Raw genomic sequence first — 21,249 nt, 5'->3', positions numbered from 1 at the left:
GGGAGGTGCACCGTTCCCAGAGACACTGCAATACTGGGTCGATGCGTGGAGTGGACGGAGCAAGCCCCTATTCCATCTCCCTGTTCCAAAAATCAATTTAATATATGGTCCCCAGATAGGGGACGTATCAGATATTAAACTGATAAGAACAGATACTACACTTGATCTTAGCCAAAAGGCCGAGAAGCGATAACGCGCTCGATGTGAATTGATCTTGGGTCCTGTCTGCCCTCCCTCCTTTGACTCTGGCTGAATGTGTCTAAAGCAGTCTAGAACCACTGCCGTTCTCTCCCGCTCTGGGCACAATTTTGCCACCATTTCTAATTGCAACAGTGGATCGGCTTAAAGAAGTTGCCGTTTTTACCTTTCTCGCTCGGATTGCTTGAGAGATTTGTAAATTTGCCAGTAGTCCACCAATCAGATGGGAGAGGGTTGTGTCTCAACGGACCTCCGTCAGTCAGTCTCAGTCACTAACTAACTGCCGTGGAAGGAAACCTCTTTAAAGAAAACTAGTGACGTGATGTGACGTGTCTGAGTGAGATTACAACAGGCCAATTGAGAAAGAGGTGAGGTACTGACAATCAGCAGCTTGTGTTTAAACATTCGTTCCACAGCAGGCAAGACCAATCAAAAGAAAATACTGCAGATGCCGGCTTGGCTGGCTGGCTGGGTGGAAATGGGAAATAAAAACTGAGTACAACAGAGCACCGAGTGAGACAGCTGAGAGTTTGGTGAGTGTGGGAGTTTGGTGAAGTGGGGGAAGGAGGTGCTGCTTTGTCTTGCTTTTCCTAACTTTTTCCGCAGAGCGGCGGCAGACCTGAGCAGCAGAAGACTGAGAGTGGGGAATAAAAGCAGCAGCAGACCTGCAACAAGAGAAAACTACTGTGCAACGTCACAGGTGAGGCAGGAGAGTCCGAGAGGTGAGCACAGTGTAAAAGGAGACAGAGAGCGGGAGGAGAGTCTGAGAGGTGAACGCAGTGTAAATCTAAGGCAAGTTATGGCAGCACAGCTCGCACCCGTGATATGTTCCTCCTGCCCCATATGGGAAGCCATGGACACTACCAGGGTCCCTGGCGACCATGTGTGCAGGAAGTGTGTCCAGCTGCAGCTACTGGCTAACCGCATTTCGGAGCTGGAGCTGCGGGTGGATTCACTGTGGAGCATCCATGATGCTGAGACTATTGTGGATAGCACGATCAGTGAGGTGGTCACACCGCAGGTAAAGATTACGCAGGCAGAAAGGAAATGGGTGACCGCCAGGCAGAATAAAAGGACTAGGCAGGTAGAGCAGGAGTCCCCTGGGGCCATCTCCCTCTCAAACAGATATACAGCTTTGGATACTGTTGGGGGAGATGGCTTATCAGGGGAAAGCAGCAAGAGCCAATTTCGTGGCACCACGGGTGGCTCTGCTGCACAGGAGGGGAGGAAGAAGAGTGGCAGGGCTATAGTGATAGGGGATCCAATTGTAAGGGGAACAGATAGGCGTTTCTGCGGCCGCAATCGTGACTCCAGGATGGTATGTTGCCTCCCTGATGCTAGGGTCAAGGAAGGTAGATCGAATCGGGCCAGGACCTACTCCGTTAATGGTAGGGCGTTGGGGAGAGTTATAGAACAAAGAGATCTAGGAGTACAGGTTCATAGCTCCTTGAAAGTGGAGTCACAGGTGGATAGGGTGGTGAAGAAGGCATTTGGCATGCTTGGTTTCATTGGTCAGAACATTGAATACAGGAGTTGGGATGTTTTGTTGAAGTTGTACAGGACATTAGTAAGGCCACACTTGGAATACTGTGTACAGTTCTGGTCACCCTATTATAGAAAGGATATTATTAAACTAGAAAGAGTGCAGAAAAGATTTACTAGGATGCTACCGAGACTTGATGGTTTGACTTATAGGGAGAGGTTGGATAGACTGGGACTTTTTTCCCTGGAGAGTAGGAGGTTAAGGGGTGATCTTATAGAAGTCTATAAAATAATGAGGGGCATAGATAAGGTAGATAGTCAAAATCTTTTCCCAAAGGTAGGGGAGTCTATAACGAGGGGACATAGATTTAAGGTGAGAGGGGAGAGATACAAAAAGGTCCAGAGGGGCAATTTTTTCACTCAAAGGGTGGTGAGTGTCTGGAACGAGCTGCCAGAGGCAGTAGTAGAGGCGGGTACAATTTTGTCTTTTAAAACGCATTTGGACAGTTACATGGGTAAGATGGGTATAGAGGGATATGGGCCAAGTGCAGGCAATTGGGACTAGCTTAGTGGTATCAACTGGGCGACATGGACATGTTGGGCCGAAGGGCCTGTTTCCATGTTGTAAACTTCTATGACTCTATGTCGCGGAGCAGCTCCAGGACATTCTGGAGGGGGAGGGTGAACAGCCAGTAGTCGTGATCCATATTGGTACCAATGACATAGGTAAAAAAAGGGATGAGGTCCTGCAATGTGAATTTAAGGAGTTAGGAGATAAATTTAAAAAGCAGGACTTCAAAGGTAGTGATCTCAGGATTACTACCAGTGCCATGTGCTACTATTTATAGGAACAAGAGAATAGACCGGATGAATGCGTGGCTGCAGGGATGGTGTAGGAGGGAGGGATTTCGATTCCTAGTTCTGGGAAAGGTGGGACCCGTACAAGCGGGACGGGTTACACCCGAGCAGGTCCGGGACCAATGTCCTCGCGGGGGTGTTTGCGAATGCTGTTGGGGAAGGTTTAAACTAGAATGGCAGGGGGATGGGAACCTGAGCGGGGAGTCAGAAGGGAGTAAAGTTGAGAGCAGCATGAGAGGGGAAGACCCAGGGGAAATTTACAATACAAATAGTACAAACAGTTGTTCAAGAACAAGTGAAAGGGAAAAGCGTATAGCAGCAGAAACAAAGTGTACATTAGGAACTACAGATAAAGTGAAAACTAGAAGACGTAAGGAGATTAACCCAGCACCAAAGCTGAAGGTCAGGCTAGGGTGTGTGGCCCAACTAAGAGATCTATATACAAATGCACAGAGTATATTAAATGAACTACAGGTTCAAATTCAAATTGGAAGGTATGACATGATAGCTATTACTGAGACATGGCTGCAGGATGGTCAGGATTGGGAACTAAATATACCAGGTTATAAAGTCTACAGGAGAGATAGGTAAAATGGAAGAGGGGGAGGAGTATCCTTAGTGATTAGAGATGAAATCACTTCAATGATAAAGGAGGATATAACGAGAGGTAAGCAGCCAACAGAGACCTTATGGGTTGAATTGAGAAATAGGAAAGGATCTAAGACTATGTGGGAGTTGCATATAGGACCCCTGGCAGCAGCTCTGAAGTGCTAGATTGTATAAATGCAGAATGAGACAAGCGTGTAACAAAGGCATAGTGGTCTTAATGGGGGAACTTCAACCTTCACATAGATTGGGAAAAGCAGACCAGCAACTGTCAGAAAGGTAGTGAATTTCTTGAGTGTGTCCGGGATAGTTTTCTACCTCGAGAATTTTCAGTTAATCAGAGAGAGCCAGCATGGATTTGTGAAAGGTAGGTCGTGCTTGACAAACCTGAATGAATTTTTTGAAGAGGTGACTAAAGTAGTGGATAGGGGAATGTCAATGGATGTTATTTATATGGACTTCCAGAAGGCATTTGATAAGGTCTCACAGAAGAGACTGTTAGCTAAGATAGAAGCCCATGGAATCGAGGGAAAAGTACGGACTTGGTTAGGAAGTTGGCTGAGCGAAAGGCGACAGTGAGTATGGATAATGGGAAGGTACTCACATTGGCAGGGTGTGATTAGTGGAGTCCCGCAGGGATCTGTCTTGGGGCCTCAATTATTCACAATGTTTATTAACGACTTAGATGAAGGCATAGAAAGTCTCATATCTAAGTTTGCCGATGACACAAAGATTGGTGGCATTGTCAACAGTGTAGATGAAAACATAAAATTACAAAGCGATATTGATCGATTAGGTGAATGGGCAAAACTGTGGCAAATGGAATTCAATGTAGACAAATGTGAGGTCATCCACTTTGGATCAAAAAAGGATAGAACAGGATACTTTCTAAATGGTAAAAAGTTAAAAACAGTGGATGTCCAAAGGGATTGAGGGGTCCAGGTACATAGATCATTGAAGTGTCATGAACAGGTGCAGAAAATAATCAATAAGGCTAATGGAATGCTGGCCTTTATATCTAGAGGACTGGAGTACAATGGGGCAGAAGTTATGCTGCAGCTATACAAAACCCTGGTAAGACCGCACCTGGAGTACTGTGAGCAGTTCTGGGCACCGCACCTTCGGAAGGACACATTGGCCTTGGAGGGAGTGCAGCGTAGGTTTACTAGAATGATACCTGGACTTCAAGGGTTAAGTTACGAGGAGAGATTACACAATTTGGGGTTGTATTCTCTGGAGTTTCGAAGGTTAAGGGGTGATCTGATCAAAGTTTATAAGATATTAAAGGGAACAGATAGGGTGGATAGAGAGAAACTATTTCCGCTGGTTGGGGATTGTAGGAGTAGGGGGCACAGTCTAAAAATTAGAGCCAGACCTTTCAGGAGTGAGATTAGAAAACATTTGGAACTCACTTCCCCAAACGGCAATTGATACCAGCTCAATTGCTAAATTTAAATCTGAGATAGACAGCTTTTTGGCAACCAAAGATATTAAGGGATGTGGGCCAAAGGCAGGTATATGGAGTTAGATCACAGGTCAGCCATGATCTTATCAAATGGCGGAGCAGGCACGAGGGCTGAATGGCCTCCTCCTGTTCCTATGTTCCTAAAACACAAGACGTGTTAAAGGCTGGTTAAACTGTTGAACGACGTTAATGTTTCAGAAGTGCATATTGTGAGTTGTGTGTCAAGCTGCTCCTGACTAGGCCCTGTCCATTGTCATGTTAATCCCAGGGCGGGGCGGGACTGCTTTGACCAGGAGACCTGTTTTCTGGGACGCAGGCGTGACATTCCAGGCCAGGTCAGGGAGGGACCTGCCACCCACGTGTGACATTCCAGGGAGGCACCTGCTTTGTGCTGATTCGAAACTACTACTATAGCGACAACTTGCAGTTCAATATTCCTACAACAGCGCGCGTGTATATATTACAACAACAACAACTGGAGGCGGGACATTTCCCTCGAAGGGCGACACGCAAACAACCATCGCCGGCACCGCATTGCTGCAGTATTTTCTCCGAGAGTATATCATCGGATATAGGGTCCAATATTTGAGCAGAATTAATCTCTCAGAGCATCAGCACGTTGCGAGCGAAGGGACATTCTGATTTTTAAAACCTGCCGTTGCAACCGTAAGAGGCAGTGAATGCTGTCAAGTGGCACTGTGTGGCGACATAAGGCATACTTACCTGGCAGGGGAGAATCTGTGATCCCGAAGGTGGATCTCCCAGGACGAGGCTAGCCCATTGCACACGGGGTGTGCTGACACCTGCGATGTCCCCAAATGCGGGATACTCGACTGCAAAATTTGTGGTAGTGGGGGACTGCGTTCGCGCTCTCCCCTGCATTGAAACTAAAAGTTAGATTTTCGATCCAGTAGTCCACCAATCGGATGGGAGGCGTTGTTTTGTGTGTGTGTCTGTACGTTATGTCAGTCAGTCAGTCTCTCTCTCTCACTCAGAGGCTGCTGTGGAAGGAAAGGTTTTTAAAAAGAACTTGCATATTGAAAGAAAGATGTGTCTGAAGCTGCTGGGCCCTGTCCATTGTCACATTAATGGCAGGGCGGGGCAGGACTGCTTTGACCAGGAGACCTGTTTTCTGGGTCGGAGGTGTGACATTCCACTGATTTCCCACCCTCCCGTCCTTCCTTCTGAACACCTTTGCCGTTTAATCGAGGGCCAAAAGCCTGTGAAAGGGAAGGACCAGCCGGCCGGCCCCCTGCTGGTCGGTGCTGCCAGTGGGGCCGGTGTGCGTGTTCTCAGCCTCATGTCCAGGTTCCTCAGGGAGGTTGAGGCAGCTCCCCTGGTGGTCTAGTGGTTAGGACTGTAGGGTGCTTTGGGGTTGTTCTCACCCTATTGATCGGTGCAGATATCTGGTCCCCGGTCTAGCCAAGGAACACTTATACCTCATGGACCGGGAGTTCAGGAAGACAGGACTTTTGCTAACGCACCTGGTGATGGATCACATAGCCGAATGGCACAGAGAACACACAAACTCGGTGTTTGAATTTAATTGGAATGTTGCTTTTATTATTCCATCAACACGAAGAAAATAACGATAAAAACGGTCCTGCACAGTACATTGAGTTACACACACCCACTACAGTACCTTATCCCGCTAAACTAAGAGGCTGGTGGGGACCCTGGAGACACCTATCACACACACACACGTATGGTTGGGGCTCACCATTCCTTTACACTCTTCGGTCTGGCTGACCGGTTCTCTCACATTGGTTTCGTTGGAAGCTGCTCTCCTCCCTGGAGAGCTCGGGTGAAAAAAAAAGAGCGAGCAGGAACTAAGAGAGAGAGAGAAAGAGCTGGAAAAGAGATAAGAGCAAAGAAGCAAGAGAGCAAGAACCAGAGACAGCAAACAAGCGCAAAAAACAAGAGACCAAAAGCAAGAGAGCAAACAAGAGAGAGAGGGGTTTCGAGCTTCCACTTATATACTCCTCTCTTACAATAGTTTTTGTTGTTAAATGAGGCACTCCATGTCTGTTTAACAGTTCTTACAAAGTTGTTAAGAGTCTTTAATGGCTTTTGATGGTCTCTCATCATGTTGCAATTGCTTCTCTCGATGGGCCATTGTTCTTCGAATTCATTCCGATCGTCGAGCACTTGCCACACAAGGCTCCCTTTTCACCCCACGTCCTCGCTGTCGATTGGTTTTGCATCAGAACCGAGGCATGGCTCCGCCATGTCTGGAGCAGTTGCCTCTCTCAATGACCGACTGCCTCTCGAATTAGTGCTGATCATTGACCACCTGCTGTTGGTTTTGCATTGAAACAGAGACTGGTGACGTCTCACCTATCCTTCCATCTTAGGATTTTGGTCAATGGCCAAAGTTTTCCAAACTCAGAAGAGGAGGAATTCCCAGAATTCTTACAGGACGCAACCTTTCAAACTCGTTGAGACCTGGGTTCGAATCCCGGTCGGGGGGAGCGACTTTCTGGTGCAGATTAATTGGCAGCATCAAAGAAAGTCTCCTTTTCTGAGTGCGATGCTCCACCCTCACCACCACCGCCTTTTCCTCTCCTTGACAGACAGACAGAGAGTTCAGGAGCACGCACACTTTAATCTCGCAGTTTTCATTTGTACGCACAAAGACACGCAGACCCTGCTCGTTTAAAGTCAACGACGTCAAGGTATTTTGCAGTTTGAATTATATCGCTGCGAGGGAGCGAGGGGCACTCAGCCCAGGAGAAGAAAAGAATAGCAATGAGCTGAGAAAGTAAGTGCAATATATCAGCTTTATTCTGAGTAATAATCCATACACACGTAGAGAGACGCTGGGAAAGAGCTGTTTTTTCCTTTTGAATATCTCCCCAGAGGGAGGTGCACCGTTCCCAGAGACACTGCAATACTGGGTCGATGCGTGGAGTGGACGGAGCAAGCCCCTATTCCATCTCCCTGTTCCAAAAATCAATTTAATATATGGTCCCCAGATAGGGGACGTATCAGATATTAAACTGATAAGAACAGATTTTTTTTTTTTTTTTTTTTTTTTTTTTTTTTTTTTTTTTTTTTTCTGACACTCTGGGGTGCCTTATTGCCTTACAGATTCATTCCAGATTCCTTGCAGTGACATTACATCAAGCCAAAGCTCTACAAGCCAAAGCTCTACACTCTGCCCGAGGGGATTTCTCTCTGACTGCATCCCCCCGGCATACAATGGCAGGAAGGCTCCAAATGGTTGCCTTCCCCCACTTGACCACTTGATCTTAGCCAAAAGGCCGAGAAGCGATAACGCGCTCGATGTGAATTGATCTTGGGTCCTGTCTGCCCTCCCTCCTTTGACTCTGGCTGAATGTGTCTAAAGCAGTCTAGAACCACTGCCGTTCTCTCCCGCTCTGGGCACAATTTTGCCACCATTTCTAATTGCAACAGTGGATCGGCTTAAAGAAGTTGCCGCTTTTACCTTTCTCGCTCGGATTGCTTGAGAGATTTGTAAATTTGCCAGTAGTCCACCAATCAGATGGGAGAGGGTTGTGTCTCAACGGACCTCCGTCAGTCAGTCTCAGTCACTAACTAACTGCCGTGGAAGGAAACCTCTTTAGAGAAAACTAGTGACGTGATGTGACGTGTCTGAGTGAGATTACAACAGGCCAATTGAGAAAGAGGTGAGGTGCTGACAATCAGCAGCTTGTGTTTAAACATTCGTTCCACAGCAGGCAAGACCAATCAAAAGAAAATACTGCAGATGCCGGCTTGGCTGGCTGGCTGGGTGGAAATGGGAAATAAAAACTGAGTACAACAGAGCACCGAGTGAGACAGCTGAGAGTTTGGTGAGTGTGGGAGTTTGGTGAAGTGGGGGAAGGAGGTGCTGCTTTGTCTTGCTTTTCCTAACTTTTTCCGCAGAGCGGCGGCGGACCTGAGCAGCAGAATACTGAGAGTGGGGAATAAAAGCAGCAGCAGACCTGCAACAAGAGAAAACTACTGTGCAACGTCACAGGTGAGGCAGGAGAGTCCGAGAGGTGAGCACAGTGTAAAAGGAGACAGAGAGCGGGAGGAGAGTCTGAGAGGTGAACGCAGTGTAAATCTAAGGCAAGTTATGGCAGCACAGCTCGCACCCGTGATATGTTCCTCCTGCCCCATATGGGAAGCCATGGACACTACCAGGGTCCCTGGCGACCATGTGTGCAGGAAGTGTGTCCAGCTGCAGCTACTGGCTAACCGCATTTCGGAGCTGGAGCTGCGGGTGGATTCACTGTGGAGCATCCATGATGCTGAGACTATTGTGGATAGCACGATCAGTGAGGTGGTCACACCGCAGGTAAAGATTACGCAGGCAGAAAGGAAATGGGTGACCGCCAGGCAGAATAAAAGGACTAGGCAGGTAGAGCAGGAGTCCCCTGGGGCCATCTCCCTCTCAAACAGATATACAGCTTTGGATACTGTTGGGGGAGATGGCTTATCAGGGGAAAGCAGCAAGAGCCAATTTCGTGGCACCACGGGTGGCTCTGCTGCACAGGAGGGGAGGAAGAAGAGTGGCAGGGCTATAGTGATAGGGGATCCAATTGTAAGGGGAACAGATAGGCGTTTCTGCGGCCGCAATCGTGACTCCAGGATGGTATGTTGCCTCCCTGATGCTAGGGTCAAGGAAGGTAGATCGAATTGGGCCAGGACCTACTCCGTTAATGGTAGGGCGTTGGGGAGAGTTATAGAACAAAGAGATCTAGGAGTACAGGTTCATAGCTCCTTGAAAGTGGAGTCACAGGTGGATAGGGTGGTGAAGAAGGCATTTGGCATGCTTGGTTTCATTGGTCAGAACATTGAATACAGGAGTTGGGATGTTTTGTTGAAGTTGTACAGGACATTAGTAAGGCCACACTTGGAATACTGTGTACAGTTCTGGTCACCCTATTATAGAAAGGATATTATTAAACTAGAAAGAGTGCAGAAAAGATTTACTAGGATGCTACCGAGACTTGATGGTTTGACTTATAGGGAGAGGTTGGATAGACTGGGACTTTTTTCCCTGGAGAGTAGGAGGTTAAGGGGTGATCTTATAGAAGTCTATAAAATAATGAGGGGCATAGATAAGGTAGATAGTCAAAATCTTTTCCCAAAGGTAGGGGAGTCTATAACGAGGGGACATAGATTTAAGGTGAGAGGGGAGAGATACAAAAAGGTCCAGAGGGGCAATTTTTTCACTCAAAGGGTGGTGAGTGTCTGGAACGAGCTGCCAGAGGCAGTAGTAGAGGCGGGTACAATTTTGTCTTTTAAAACGCATTTGGACAGTTACATGGGTAAGATGGGTATAGAGGGATATGGGCCAAGTGCAGGCAATTGGGACTAGCTTAGTGGTATCAACTGGGCGACATGGACATGTTGGGCCGAAGGGCCTGTTTCCATGTTGTAAACTTCTATGACTCTATGTCGCGGAGCAGCTCCAGGACATTCTGGAGGGGGAGGGTGAACAGCCAGTAGTCGTGATCCATATTGGTACCAATGACATAGGTAAAAAAAGGGATGAGGTCCTGCAATGTGAATTTAAGGAGTTAGGAGATAAATTTAAAAAGCAGGACTTCAAAGGTAGTGATCTCAGGATTACTACCAGTGCCATGTGCTACTATTTATAGGAACAAGAGAATAGACCGGATGAATGCGTGGCTGCAGGGATGGTGTAGGAGGGAGGGATTTCGATTCCTAGTTCTGGGAAAGGTGGGACCCGTACAAGCGGGACGGGTTACACCCGAGCAGGTCCGGGACCAATGTCCTCGCGGGGGTGTTTGCGAATACTGTTGGGGAAGGTTTAAACTAGAATGGCAGGGGGATGGGAACCTGAGCGGGGAGTCAGAAGGGAGTAAAGTTGAGAGCAGCATGAGAGGGGAAGACCCAGGGGAAATTTACAATACAAATAGTACAAACGGTTGTTCAAGAACAAGTGAAAGGGAAAAGCGTATAGCAGCAGAAACAAAGTGTACATTAGGAACTACAGATAAAGTGAAAACTAGAAGACGTAAGGAGATTAACCCAGCACCAAAGCTGAAGGTCAGGCTAGGGTGTGTGGCCCAACTAAGAGATCTATATACAAATGCACAGAGTATATTAAATGAACTACAGGTTCAAATTCAAATTGGAAGGTATGACATGATAGCTATTACTGAGACATGGCTGCAGGATGGTCAGGATTGGGAACTAAATATACCAGGTTATAAAGTCTACAGGAGAGATAGGTAAAATGGAAGAGGGGGAGGAGTATCCTTAGTGATTAGAGATGAAATCACTTCAATGATAAAGGAGGATATAACGAGAGGTAAGCAGCCAACAGAGACCTTATGGGTTGAATTGAGAAATAGGAAAGGATCTAAGACTATGTGGGAGTTGCATATAGGACCCCTGGCAGCTGCTCTGAAGTGCTAGATTGTATAAATGCAGAATTAGACAAGCGTGTAACAAAGGCATAGTGGTCTTAATGGGGGAACTTCAACCTTCACATAGATTGGGAAAAGCAGACCAGCAACTGTCAGAAAGGTAGTGAATTTCTTGAGTGTGTCCGGGATAGTTTTCTACCTCGAGAATTTTCAGTTAATCAGAGAGAGCCAGCATGGATTTGTGAAAGGTAGGTCGTGCTTGACAAACCTGAATGAATTTTTTGAAGAGGTGACTAAAGTAGTGGATAGGGGAATGTCAATGGATGTTATTTATATGGACTTCCAGAAGGCATTTGATAAGGTCTCACAGAAGAGACTGTTAGCTAAGATAGAAGCCCATGGAATCGAGGGAAAAGTACGGACTTGGTTAGGAAGTTGGCTGAGTGAAAGGCGACAGTGAGTATGGATAATGGGAAGGTACTCACATTGGCAGGGTGTGATTAGTGGAGTCCCGCAGGGATCTGTCTTGGGGCCTCAATTATTCACAATGTTTATTAACGACTTAGATGAAGGCATAGAAAGTCTCATATCTAAGTTTGCCGATGACACAAAGATTGGTGACATTGTCAACAGTGTAGATGAAAACATAAAATTACAAAGCGATATTGATCGATTAGGTGAATGGGCAAAACTGTGGCAAATGGAATTCAATGTAGACAAATGTGAGGTCATCCACTTTGGATCAAAAAAGGATAGAACAGGATACTTTCTAAATGGTAAAAAGTTAAAAACAGTGGATGTCCAAAGGGATTGAGGGGTCCAGGTACATCGATCATTGAAGTGTCATGAACAGGTGCAGAAAATAATCAAGAAGGCTAATGGAATGCTGGCCTTTATATCTAGAGGACTGGAGTACAATGGGGCAGAAGTTATGCTGCAGCTATACAAAACCCTGGTAAGACCGCACCTGGAGTACTGTGAGCAGTTCTGGGCACCGCACCTTCAGAAGGACACATTGGCCTTGGAGGGAGTGCAGCGTAGGTTTACTAGAATGATACCTGGACTTCAAGGGTTAAGTTACGAGGAGAGATTACACAATTTGGGGTTGTATTCTCTGGAGTTTCGAAGGTTAAGGGGTGATCTGATCAAAGTTTATAAGATATTAAAGGGAACAGATAGGGTGGATAGAGAGAAACTATTTCCGCTGGTTGGGGATTGTAGGAGTAGGGGGCACAGTCTAAAAATTAGAGCCAGACCTTTCAGGAGTGAGATTAGAAAACATTTGGAACTCACTTCCCCAAACGGCAATTGATACTAGCTCAATTGCTAAATTTAAATCTGAGATAGACAGCTTTTTGGCAACCAAAGATATTAAGGGATGTGGGCCAAAGGCAGGTATATGGAGTTAGATCACAGATCAGCCATGATCTTATCAAATGGCGGAGCAGGCACGAGGGCTGAATGGCCTCCTCCTGTTCCTATGTTCCTAAAACACAAGACGTGTTAAAGGCTGGTTAAACTGTTGAACGACGTTAATGTTTCAGAAGTGCATATTGTGAGTTGTGTGTCAAGCTGCTCCTGACTAGGCCCTGTCCATTGTCATGTTAATCCCAGGGCGGGGCGGGACTGCTTTGACCAGGAGATCTGTTTTCTGGGACGCAGGCGTGACATTCCAGGCCAGGTCAGGGAGGGACCTGCCACCCACGTGTGACATTCCAGGGAGGCACCTGCTTTGTGCTGATTCGAAACTACTACTATAGAGACAACTTGCAGTTCAATATTCCTACAACAGCGCGCGTGTATATATTACAACAACAACAACTGGAGGCGGGACAATTCCCTCGAAGGGCGACACGCAAACAACCATCGCCGGCACCGCATTGCTGCAGTATTTTCTCCGAGAGTATATCATCGGATATAGGGTCCAATATTTGAGCAGAATTAATCTCTCAGAGCATCAGCACGTTGCGAGCGAAGGGACATTCTGATTTTTAAAACCTGCCGTTGCAACCGTAAGAGGCAGTGAATGCTGTCAAGTGGCACTGTGTGGCGACATAAGGCATACTTACCTGGCAGGGAAGAATCTGTGATCCCGAAGGTGGATCTCCCAGGACGAGGCTAGCCCATTGCACACGGGGTGTGCTGACACCTGCGATGTCCCCAAATGCGGGATACTCGACTGCAAAATTTGTGGTAGTGGGGGACTGCGTTCGCGCTCTCCCCTGCATTGAAACTAAAAGTTAGATTTTCGATCCAGTAGTCCACCAATCGGATGGGAGGCGTTGTTTTGTGTGTGTGTGTACGTTATGTCAGTCAGTCAGTCTCTCTCTCTCACTCAGAGGCTGCTGTGGAAGGAAAGGTTTTTAAAAAGAACTTGCATATTGAAAGAAAGATGTGTCTGAAGCTGCTGGGCCCTGTCCATTGTCACATTAATGGCAGGGCGGGGCAGGACTGCTTTGACCAGGAGACCTGTTTTCCGGGTCGGAGGTGTGACATTCCACTGATTTCCCACCCTCCCGTCCTTCCTTCTGAACACCTTTGCCGTTTAATCGAGGGCCAAAAGCCTGTGAAAGGGAAGGACCAGCCGGCCGGCCCCCTGCTGGTCGGTGCTGCCAGTGGGGCCGGTGTGCGTGTTCTCAGCCTCATGTCCAGGTTCCTCAGGGAGGTTGAGGCAGCTCCCCTGGTGGTCTAGTGGTTAGGACTGTAGGGTGCTTTGGGGTTGTTCTCACCCTATTGATCGGTGCAGATATCTGGTCCCCGGTCTAGCCAAGGAACACTTATACCTCATGGACCGGGAGTTCAGGAAGACAAGACTTTTGCTAACGCACCCGGTGATGGATCACATAGCCGAATGGCACAGAGAACACACAAACTCGGTGTTTGAATTTAATTGGAATGTTGCTTTTATTATTCCATCAACACGAAGAAAATAACGATAAAAACGGTCCTGCACAGTACATTGAGTTACACACACCCACTACAGTACCTTATCCCGCTAAACTAAGAGGCTGGTGGGGACCCTGGAGACACCTATCACACACACACACGTATGGTTGGGGCTCACCATTCCTTTACACTCTTCGGTCTGGCTGACCGGTTCTCTCACATTGGTTTCGTTGGAAGCTGCTCTCCTCCCTGGAGAGCTCGGGTGAAAAAAAAAGAGCGAGCAGGAACTAAGAGAGAGAGAGAAAGAGCTGGAAAAGAGATAAGAGCAAAGAAGCAAGAGAGCAAGAACCAGAGACAGCAAACAAGCGCAAAAAACAAGAGACCAAAAGCAAGAGAGCAAACGAGAGAGAGGGGTTTCGAGCTTCCACTTATATACTCCTCTCTTACAATAGTTTTCGTTGTTAAATGAGGCACTTCCATGTCTGTTTAACAGTTCTTACAAAGTTGTTAAGAGTCTTTAATGGCTTTTGATGGTCTCTCATCATGTTGCAATTGCTTCTCTCGATGGGCCATTGTTCTTCGAATTCATTCCGATCGTCGAGCACTTGCCACACAAGGCTCCCTTTTCACCCCACGTCCTCGCTGTCGATTGGTTTTGCATCAGAACCGAGGCATGGCTCCGCCATGTCTGGAGCAGTTGCCTCTCTCAATGACCGACTGCCTCTCGAATTAGTGCTGATCATTGACCACCTGCTGTAGGTTTTGCATTGAAACAGAGACTGGTGACGTCTCACCTATCCTTCCATCTTAGGATTTTGGTCAATGGCCAAAGTTTTCCAAACTCGGAAGAGGAGGAATTCCCAGAATTCTTACAGGACGCAACCTTTCAAACTCGTTGAGACCTGGGTTCGAATCCCGGTCGGGGGGAGCGACTTTCTGGTGCAGATTAATTGGCAGCATCAAAGAAAGTCTCCTTTCCTGAGCGCGATGCTCCACCCTCACCACCACCGCCTTTTCCTCTCCTTGACAGACAGACAGAGAGTTCAGGAGCACGCACACTTTAATCTCGCAGTTTTCATTTGTACGCACAAAGACACGCAGACCCTGCTCGTTTAAAGTCAACGACGTCAAGGTATTTTGCAGTTTGAATTATATCGCTGCGAGGGAGCGAGGGGCACTCAGCCCAGGAGAAGAAAAGAATAGCAATGAGCTGAGAAAGTAAGTGCAATATATCAGCTTTATTCTGAGTAATAATCCATACACACGTAGAGAGACACTGGGAAAGAGCTGTTTTTTCCTTTTGAATATCTCCCCAGAGGGAGGTGCACCGTTCCCAGAGACACTGCAATACTGGGTCGATGCGTGGAGTGGACGGAGCAAGCCCCTCTTCCATCTCCCTGTTCCAAAAATCAATTTAATATATGGTCCCCAGATAGGGGACGTATCAGATATTAAACTGATAAGAACAGATTTTTTTTTTTTTTTTTCTGACACTCTGGGGTGCCTTATTGCCTTACAGATTCATTCCAGATTCCTTGCAGTGACATTACATCAAGCCAAAGCTCTACAAGCCAAAGCTCTGCACTCTGCCCGAGGGGATTTCTCCCTGACTGCATCCCCCCGGCATACAATGGCAGGAAGGCTCCAAATGGTTGCCTTCCCCCACTTGACCACTTGATCTTAGCCAAAAGGCCGAGAAGCGATAACGCGCTCGATGTGAATTGATCTTGGGTCCTGTCTGCCCTCCCTCCTTTGACTCTGGCTGAATGTGTCTAAAGCAGTCTAGAACCACTGCCGTTCTCTCCCGCTCTCGGCACAATTTTGCCACCATTTCTAATTGCAATAGTGGATCGGCTTAAAGAAGTTGCCGTTTTTACCTTTCTCGCTCGGATTGCTTGAGAGATTTGTAAATTTGCCAGTAGTCCACCAATCAGATGGGAGAGGGTTGTGTCTCAACGGACCTCCGTCAGTCAGTCTCAGTCACTAACGAACTGCCGTGGAAGGAAACCTCTTTAAAGAAAACTAGTGACGTGATGTGACGTGTCTGAGTGAGATTACAACAGGCCAATTGAGAAAGAGGTGAGGTGCTGACAATCAGCAGCTTGTGTTTAAACATTCGTTCCACAGCAGGCAAGACCAATCAAAAGAAAATACTGCAGATGCCGGCTTGGCTGGCTGGCTGGGTGGAAATGGGAAATAAAAACTGAGTACAACAGAGCACCGAGTGAGACAGCTGAGAGTTTGGTGAGTGTGGGAGTTTGGTGAAGTGGGGGAAGGAGGTGCTGCTTTGTCTTGCTTTTCCTAACTTTTTCCGCAGAGCGGCGGCGGACCTGAGCAGCAGAAGACTGAGAGTGGGGAATAAAAGCAGCAGCAGACCTGCAACAAGAGAAAACTACTGTGCAACGTCACAGGTGAGGCAGGAGAGTCCGAGAGGTGAGCACAGTGTAAAAGGAGACAGAGAGCGGGAGGAGAGTCTGAGAGGTGAACGCAGTGTAAATCTAAGGCAAGTTATGGCAGCACAGCTCGCACCCGTGATATGTTCCTCCTGCCCCATATGGGAAGCCATGGACACTACCAGGGTCCCTGGCGACCATGTGTGCAGGAAGTGTGTCCAGCTGCAGCTACTGGCTAACCGCATTTCGGAGCTGGAGCTGCGGGTGGATTCACTGTGGAGCATCCATGATGCTGAGACTATTGTGGATAGCACGATCTGTGAGGTGGTCACACCGCAGGTAAAGATTACGCAGGCAGAAAGGAAATGGGTGACCGCCAGGCAGAATAAAAGGACTAGGCAGGTAGAGCAGGAGTCCCCTGGGGCCATCTCCCTCTCAAACAGATATACAGCTTTGGATACTGTTGGGGGAGATGGCTTATCAGGGGAAAGCAGCAAGAGCCAATTTCGTGGCACCACGGGTGGCTCTGCTGCACAGGAGGGGAGGAAGAAGAGTGGCAGGGCTATAGTGATAGGGGATCCAATTGTAAGGGGAACAGATAGGCGTTTCTGCGGCCGCAATCGTGACTCCAGGATGGTATGTTGCCTCCCTGATGCTAGGGTCAAGGAAGGTAGATCGAATCGGGCCAGGACCTACTCCGTTAATGGTAGGGCGTTGGGGAGAGTTATAGAACAAAGAGATCTAGGAGTACAGGTTCATAGCTCCTTGAAAGTGGAGTCACAGGTGGATAGGGTGGTGAAGAAGGCATTCGGCATGCTTGGTTTCATTGGTCAGAACATTGAATACAGGAGTTGGGATGTTTTGTTGAAGTTGTACAGGACATTAGTAAGGCCACACTTGGAATACTGTGTACAGTTCTGGTCACCCTATTATAGAAAGGATATTATTAAACTAGAAAGAGTGCAGAAAAGATTTACTAGGATGCTACCGAGACTTGATGGTTTGACTTATAGGGAGAGGTTGGATAGACTGGGACTTTTTTCCCTGGAGAGTAGGAGGTTAAGGGGTGATCTTATAGAAGTCTATAAAATAATGAGGGGCATAGATAAGGGAGATAGTCAAAATCTTTTCCCAAAGGTAGGGGAGTCTATAACGAGGGGACATAGATTTAAGGTGAGAGGGGAGAGATACAAAAAGGTCCAGAGGGGCAATTTTTTCACTCAAAGGGTGGTGAGTGTCTGGAACGAGCTGCCAGAGGCAGTAGTAGAGGCGGGTACAATTTTGTCTTTTAAAACGCATTTGGACAGTTACATGGGTAAGATGGGTATAGAGGGATATGGGCCAAGTGCAGGCAATTGGGACTAGCTTAGTGGTATCAACTGGGCGACATGGACATGTTGGGCCGAAGGGCCTGTTTCCATGTTGTAAACTTCTATGACTCTAGATCCCTCTCGATCGTGGGCAAGAACCTGGTCATCAGGTGCGAGGTGCTCTCGGTGTTGCTGTACGTGGCGCAGGTCTGGCCCATACCTCGCTCCTGCGCCGCGACAGTCACCCGAGCCATCTTCCACTTTGTCTGGAGATCAAAAATGGACCGTGTCCGCAGGGTCACGATGTACAAATCTCCAGAGAAAGGGGGGAAAGGCGTGCCCAACGTGGCCCTCATCCTGATGGCCACCTTTGTGTGCGGCTGCATCAAGCTGTGCATAGACCCTCAGTACGCAAACACAAAGTGTCACTACGTGCTGAGGTTCTACCTGTCCCCGGTGTTGAGAAGGATGGGCCTGGCCACGCTGCCACGGAACGCTCCGTCCAGTTGGACCGTTCCGCCCCACCTGTCCTGCGTGGAAAGGTTTGTGCAGGAAAACACCTTTGACCACAAGGCAATCAGCAAGTGGTCCGCACGGAACGTCCTCGAGACCCTGCGGGAAAAGGAGATGGTGGATCCTGTCGGTTGGTTCCCCGAGCAGACTGTCAATGTCATTTGGCAGAACGCCTCATCGCCAGAGCTTTCAAACAAGCACCAAGACCTAGCTTGGCTGGTGGTGAGAAGGGCCCTTCCCGTCAGATCCTTCATGCACTCCCGGGCTCTCAGCGCCACCGCGCGCTGTCCCAGAGGAGGCTGCGGTGGAGACGAGACCGTCACCCATCTCCTTCTGGAATGTGCCTTTGCAAAGAGGGGCTGGAGAGAGATGCAGTGGTATCTGTCCAGGTTCGTCCCGAGCAGTTCCGTAACACAGGTTTCTGTGCTCCACGGGCTGTTCCCGGGGACGCACACTGAGACGGACATCAGCTGCTGCTGGAAGACCATCAACTCGGTGAAAGACGCCCTTTGGTCTGCCCGAAACTTGCTGGTCTTCCAGCACAAGGAGCTGTCCTCGACCGAGTGTTGCAGACTGGCACATTCCAAGGTCCAGGACTACGTGCTGAGGGACGCACTGAGGATGGGTGCGGCCGCCGCAAAGGCCCTGTGGGGAAAGGCAACCGTTTAGAGCCTTCCCGCCATTGTAAACCGAGGGGCTGCAATCAGGGAAAAACCCCCTCGGGCAGAATGTAAAATTCAAATTGCTGTAATATACCTGCAATGAATCTGAAATGAATCTGCAAGCAATAATCTGTGTTGAGTATGATGCAATGAGACACCCTAGAGTGTCATGAACTGTAATTATGTCCAATGTGTTCATTGAACTGTACTTGACGTAACTTGCAAATTGTATAATCTGTATTGTGTACGTTTGGAAAGTGATATGACAACTGTTTTGTATGTACTGCTGCAAATTTTATGAATAAAGTATATTTTTGGAATAAAAAAAATCTGTTCTTATCAGTTTAATATCTGATACGTCCCCTATCTGGGGACCATATATTAAATTGATTTTTGGAACAGGGAGATGGAATAGGGGCTTGCTCCGTCCACTCCACGCATCGACCCAGTATTGCAGTGTCTCTGGGAACGGTGCACCTCCCTCTGGGGAGATATTCAAAAGGAAAAAACAGCTCTTTCCCAGTGTCTCTCTACGTGAGTATGGATTATTACTCAGAATAAAGCTGATATATTGCACTTACTTTCTCAGCTCATTGCTATTCTTTTCTTCTCCTGGGCTGAGTGCCCCTCGCTCCCTCGCAGCGATATAATTCAAACTGCAAAATACCTTGACGTCGTTGACTTTAAACGAGCAGGGTCTGCGTGTCTTTGTGCGTACAAATGAAAACTGCGAGATTAAAGTGTGCGTGCTCCTGAACTCTCTGTCTGTCTGTCAAGGAGAGGAAAAGGCGGTGGTGGTGAGGGTGGAGCATCGCGCTCAGGAAAGGAGACTTTCTTTGATGGTGCCAATTAATCTGCACCAGAAAGTCGCTCCCCCCGACCGGGATTCGAACCCAGGTCTCAACGAGTTTGAAAGGTTGCCTCCTATAAGAATTCTGAGAATTCCTCCTCTTCCGAGTTTGTAAAACTTTGGCCATTGACCAAAATCCTAAGGTGGAAGGATAGGTGAGACGTCACCAGTCTCTGTTTCAATGCAAAACCTACAGCAGGTGGTCAATGATCAGCACTAATTCGAGAGGCAGTCGGTCATTGAGAGAGGCAACTGCTCCAGACATGGCCTCGGTTCTGATGCAAAACCAATCGACAGCGAGGACGTGGGGTGAAAAGGGAGCCTTGTGTGGCAAGTGCTCGACGATCGGAATGAATTCCAAGAACAATGGCCCATCGAGAGAAGCAATTGCAACATGATGAGAGACCATCAAAAGCCATTAAAGACTCTTAACGACTTTGTAAGAACTGTTAAACAGACATGGAGTGCCTCATTTAACAACGAAAACTATTGTAAGAGAAGGGTCTTTTAGTGGAAGTTCGAAACCTCTCTCTCTCTTGTTTGCTCTCTTGCTTTTGGTCTCTTGATTTATGCTCTTGTTTGCTGTCTCTGGTTCTTGCTCACTTGCTTCTTAGCTCTTATCCCTTTTCCAGCTCTTTCTCTCTCTCTCTCTCTCTCTCTTAGTTCCTGCTCGCTCTTTTTTTTCACCTGAGCTCTCCAGGGAGGAGAGCAGCTTCCAACGAAACCAATGTGAGAGAACCGGTCAGCCAGACCGAACAGTGCAAAGGAATGGTGAGCCCCAACCATACGTGAGTGTGTGTGTGTGATAGGTGTCTCCAGGGTCCCCACCAGCCTCTCTCTCACTCAGAGGCTGCTGTGGAGGGAAAGCTTTTTAAAAAGAACTTTCATATTGTTCAGCGGGATAAGGTCCTGTAGTGGGTGTGTGTAACTCAATGTACTGTGTAGGACCGTTTTTATCGTTATTTTCTTCGTGTTGATGGAATAATAAAACCAACATTCCAATTAAATTCAAACACCGAGTTTGTGTGTTCTCTGTGCTATTCGGCTACGTGATCCATCACCGGGTGCGTTAGCAAAAGTCCTGTCTTCCTGAACCCCCGGTCCGTGAGGTATAAGTGTTCCTTGGCTAGACCGGGGACCAGATATCTGCACCGATCAATAGGGTGAGAACAACCCCAAAGCACCCTACAGTCCTAACCACTAGACCTGCCTCAACCTCCCTGAGGAACCTGTACATGAGGCTGAGAACATGCACGCCGGCCCCAATGGCAGCACCGACCAGCAGGGAAACGGCCGTCCGGTCCTTCCCTTTCACAGGCTTTTGGCCCTCGATAAAACGGCAAAGGTGTTCAGAAGGACGGGAGGGAGGGAAATCAGCACAAAGCAGGTCCACTGGAATGTCACACCTCCGACCCAGAAAACAGGTCTCCTGGTCAAAGCAGTCCTGCCCCGCCCTGCCATTAATGTGACAATGGACAGGGCCCAGCAGCTTGAGACATATCTTTCTTTCAATATGAAAGTTCTTTTTAAAAAGCTTTCCCTCCACAGCAGCCACTGAGTGAGAGAGAGACTCACTGACTGACACAACGTACACACACACACACACACACACACACAAACAACACCTCCCATCCGATTGGTGGACTACTGGATCGAAAATCAAACTTTTAGTTTCAATG

The 21,249-nt window shown here is 47.8% G+C and overlaps 3 non-coding genes and 3 pseudogenes across 3 annotated transcripts; 3 read left to right on the top strand and 3 right to left on the bottom strand.

Annotated features, from left to right (window-relative positions):
- Positions 1–191, bottom strand: LOC137325694 (U2 spliceosomal RNA). The gene has a single exon (XR_010963937.1). It is a non-coding gene; the product is annotated as a U2 spliceosomal RNA (small nuclear RNA).
- Positions 192–5,324: 5,133 nt separating this feature from the next.
- Positions 5,325–5,488, top strand: LOC137325699 (U1 spliceosomal RNA). The gene has a single exon (XR_010963943.1). It is a non-coding gene; the product is annotated as a U1 spliceosomal RNA (small nuclear RNA).
- Positions 5,489–7,469: 1,981 nt separating this feature from the next.
- Positions 7,470–7,640, bottom strand: LOC137325975 (U2 spliceosomal RNA; annotated as a pseudogene).
- Positions 7,641–13,017: 5,377 nt separating this feature from the next.
- LOC137325961 (U1 spliceosomal RNA) lies at positions 13,018–13,181 on the top strand. The gene has a single exon (XR_010964058.1). It is a non-coding gene; the product is annotated as a U1 spliceosomal RNA (small nuclear RNA).
- A 1,978-nt stretch (positions 13,182–15,159) lies between these two features.
- On the bottom strand, positions 15,160–15,363 carry LOC137325891 (U2 spliceosomal RNA; annotated as a pseudogene).
- A 3,665-nt stretch (positions 15,364–19,028) lies between these two features.
- LOC137325814 (U2 spliceosomal RNA) lies at positions 19,029–19,202 on the top strand (annotated as a pseudogene).
- The last annotated feature ends 2,047 nt before the right edge of the window (positions 19,203–21,249 follow it).

The sequence above is a fragment of the Heptranchias perlo genome, chromosome 9 (genome assembly GCF_035084215.1).
Source record: "Heptranchias perlo isolate sHepPer1 chromosome 9, sHepPer1.hap1, whole genome shotgun sequence".
Taxonomy (NCBI): Eukaryota; Metazoa; Chordata; class Chondrichthyes; order Hexanchiformes; family Hexanchidae; genus Heptranchias; species Heptranchias perlo.
This window is presented reverse-complemented; position numbering and strand designations above follow the sequence as displayed.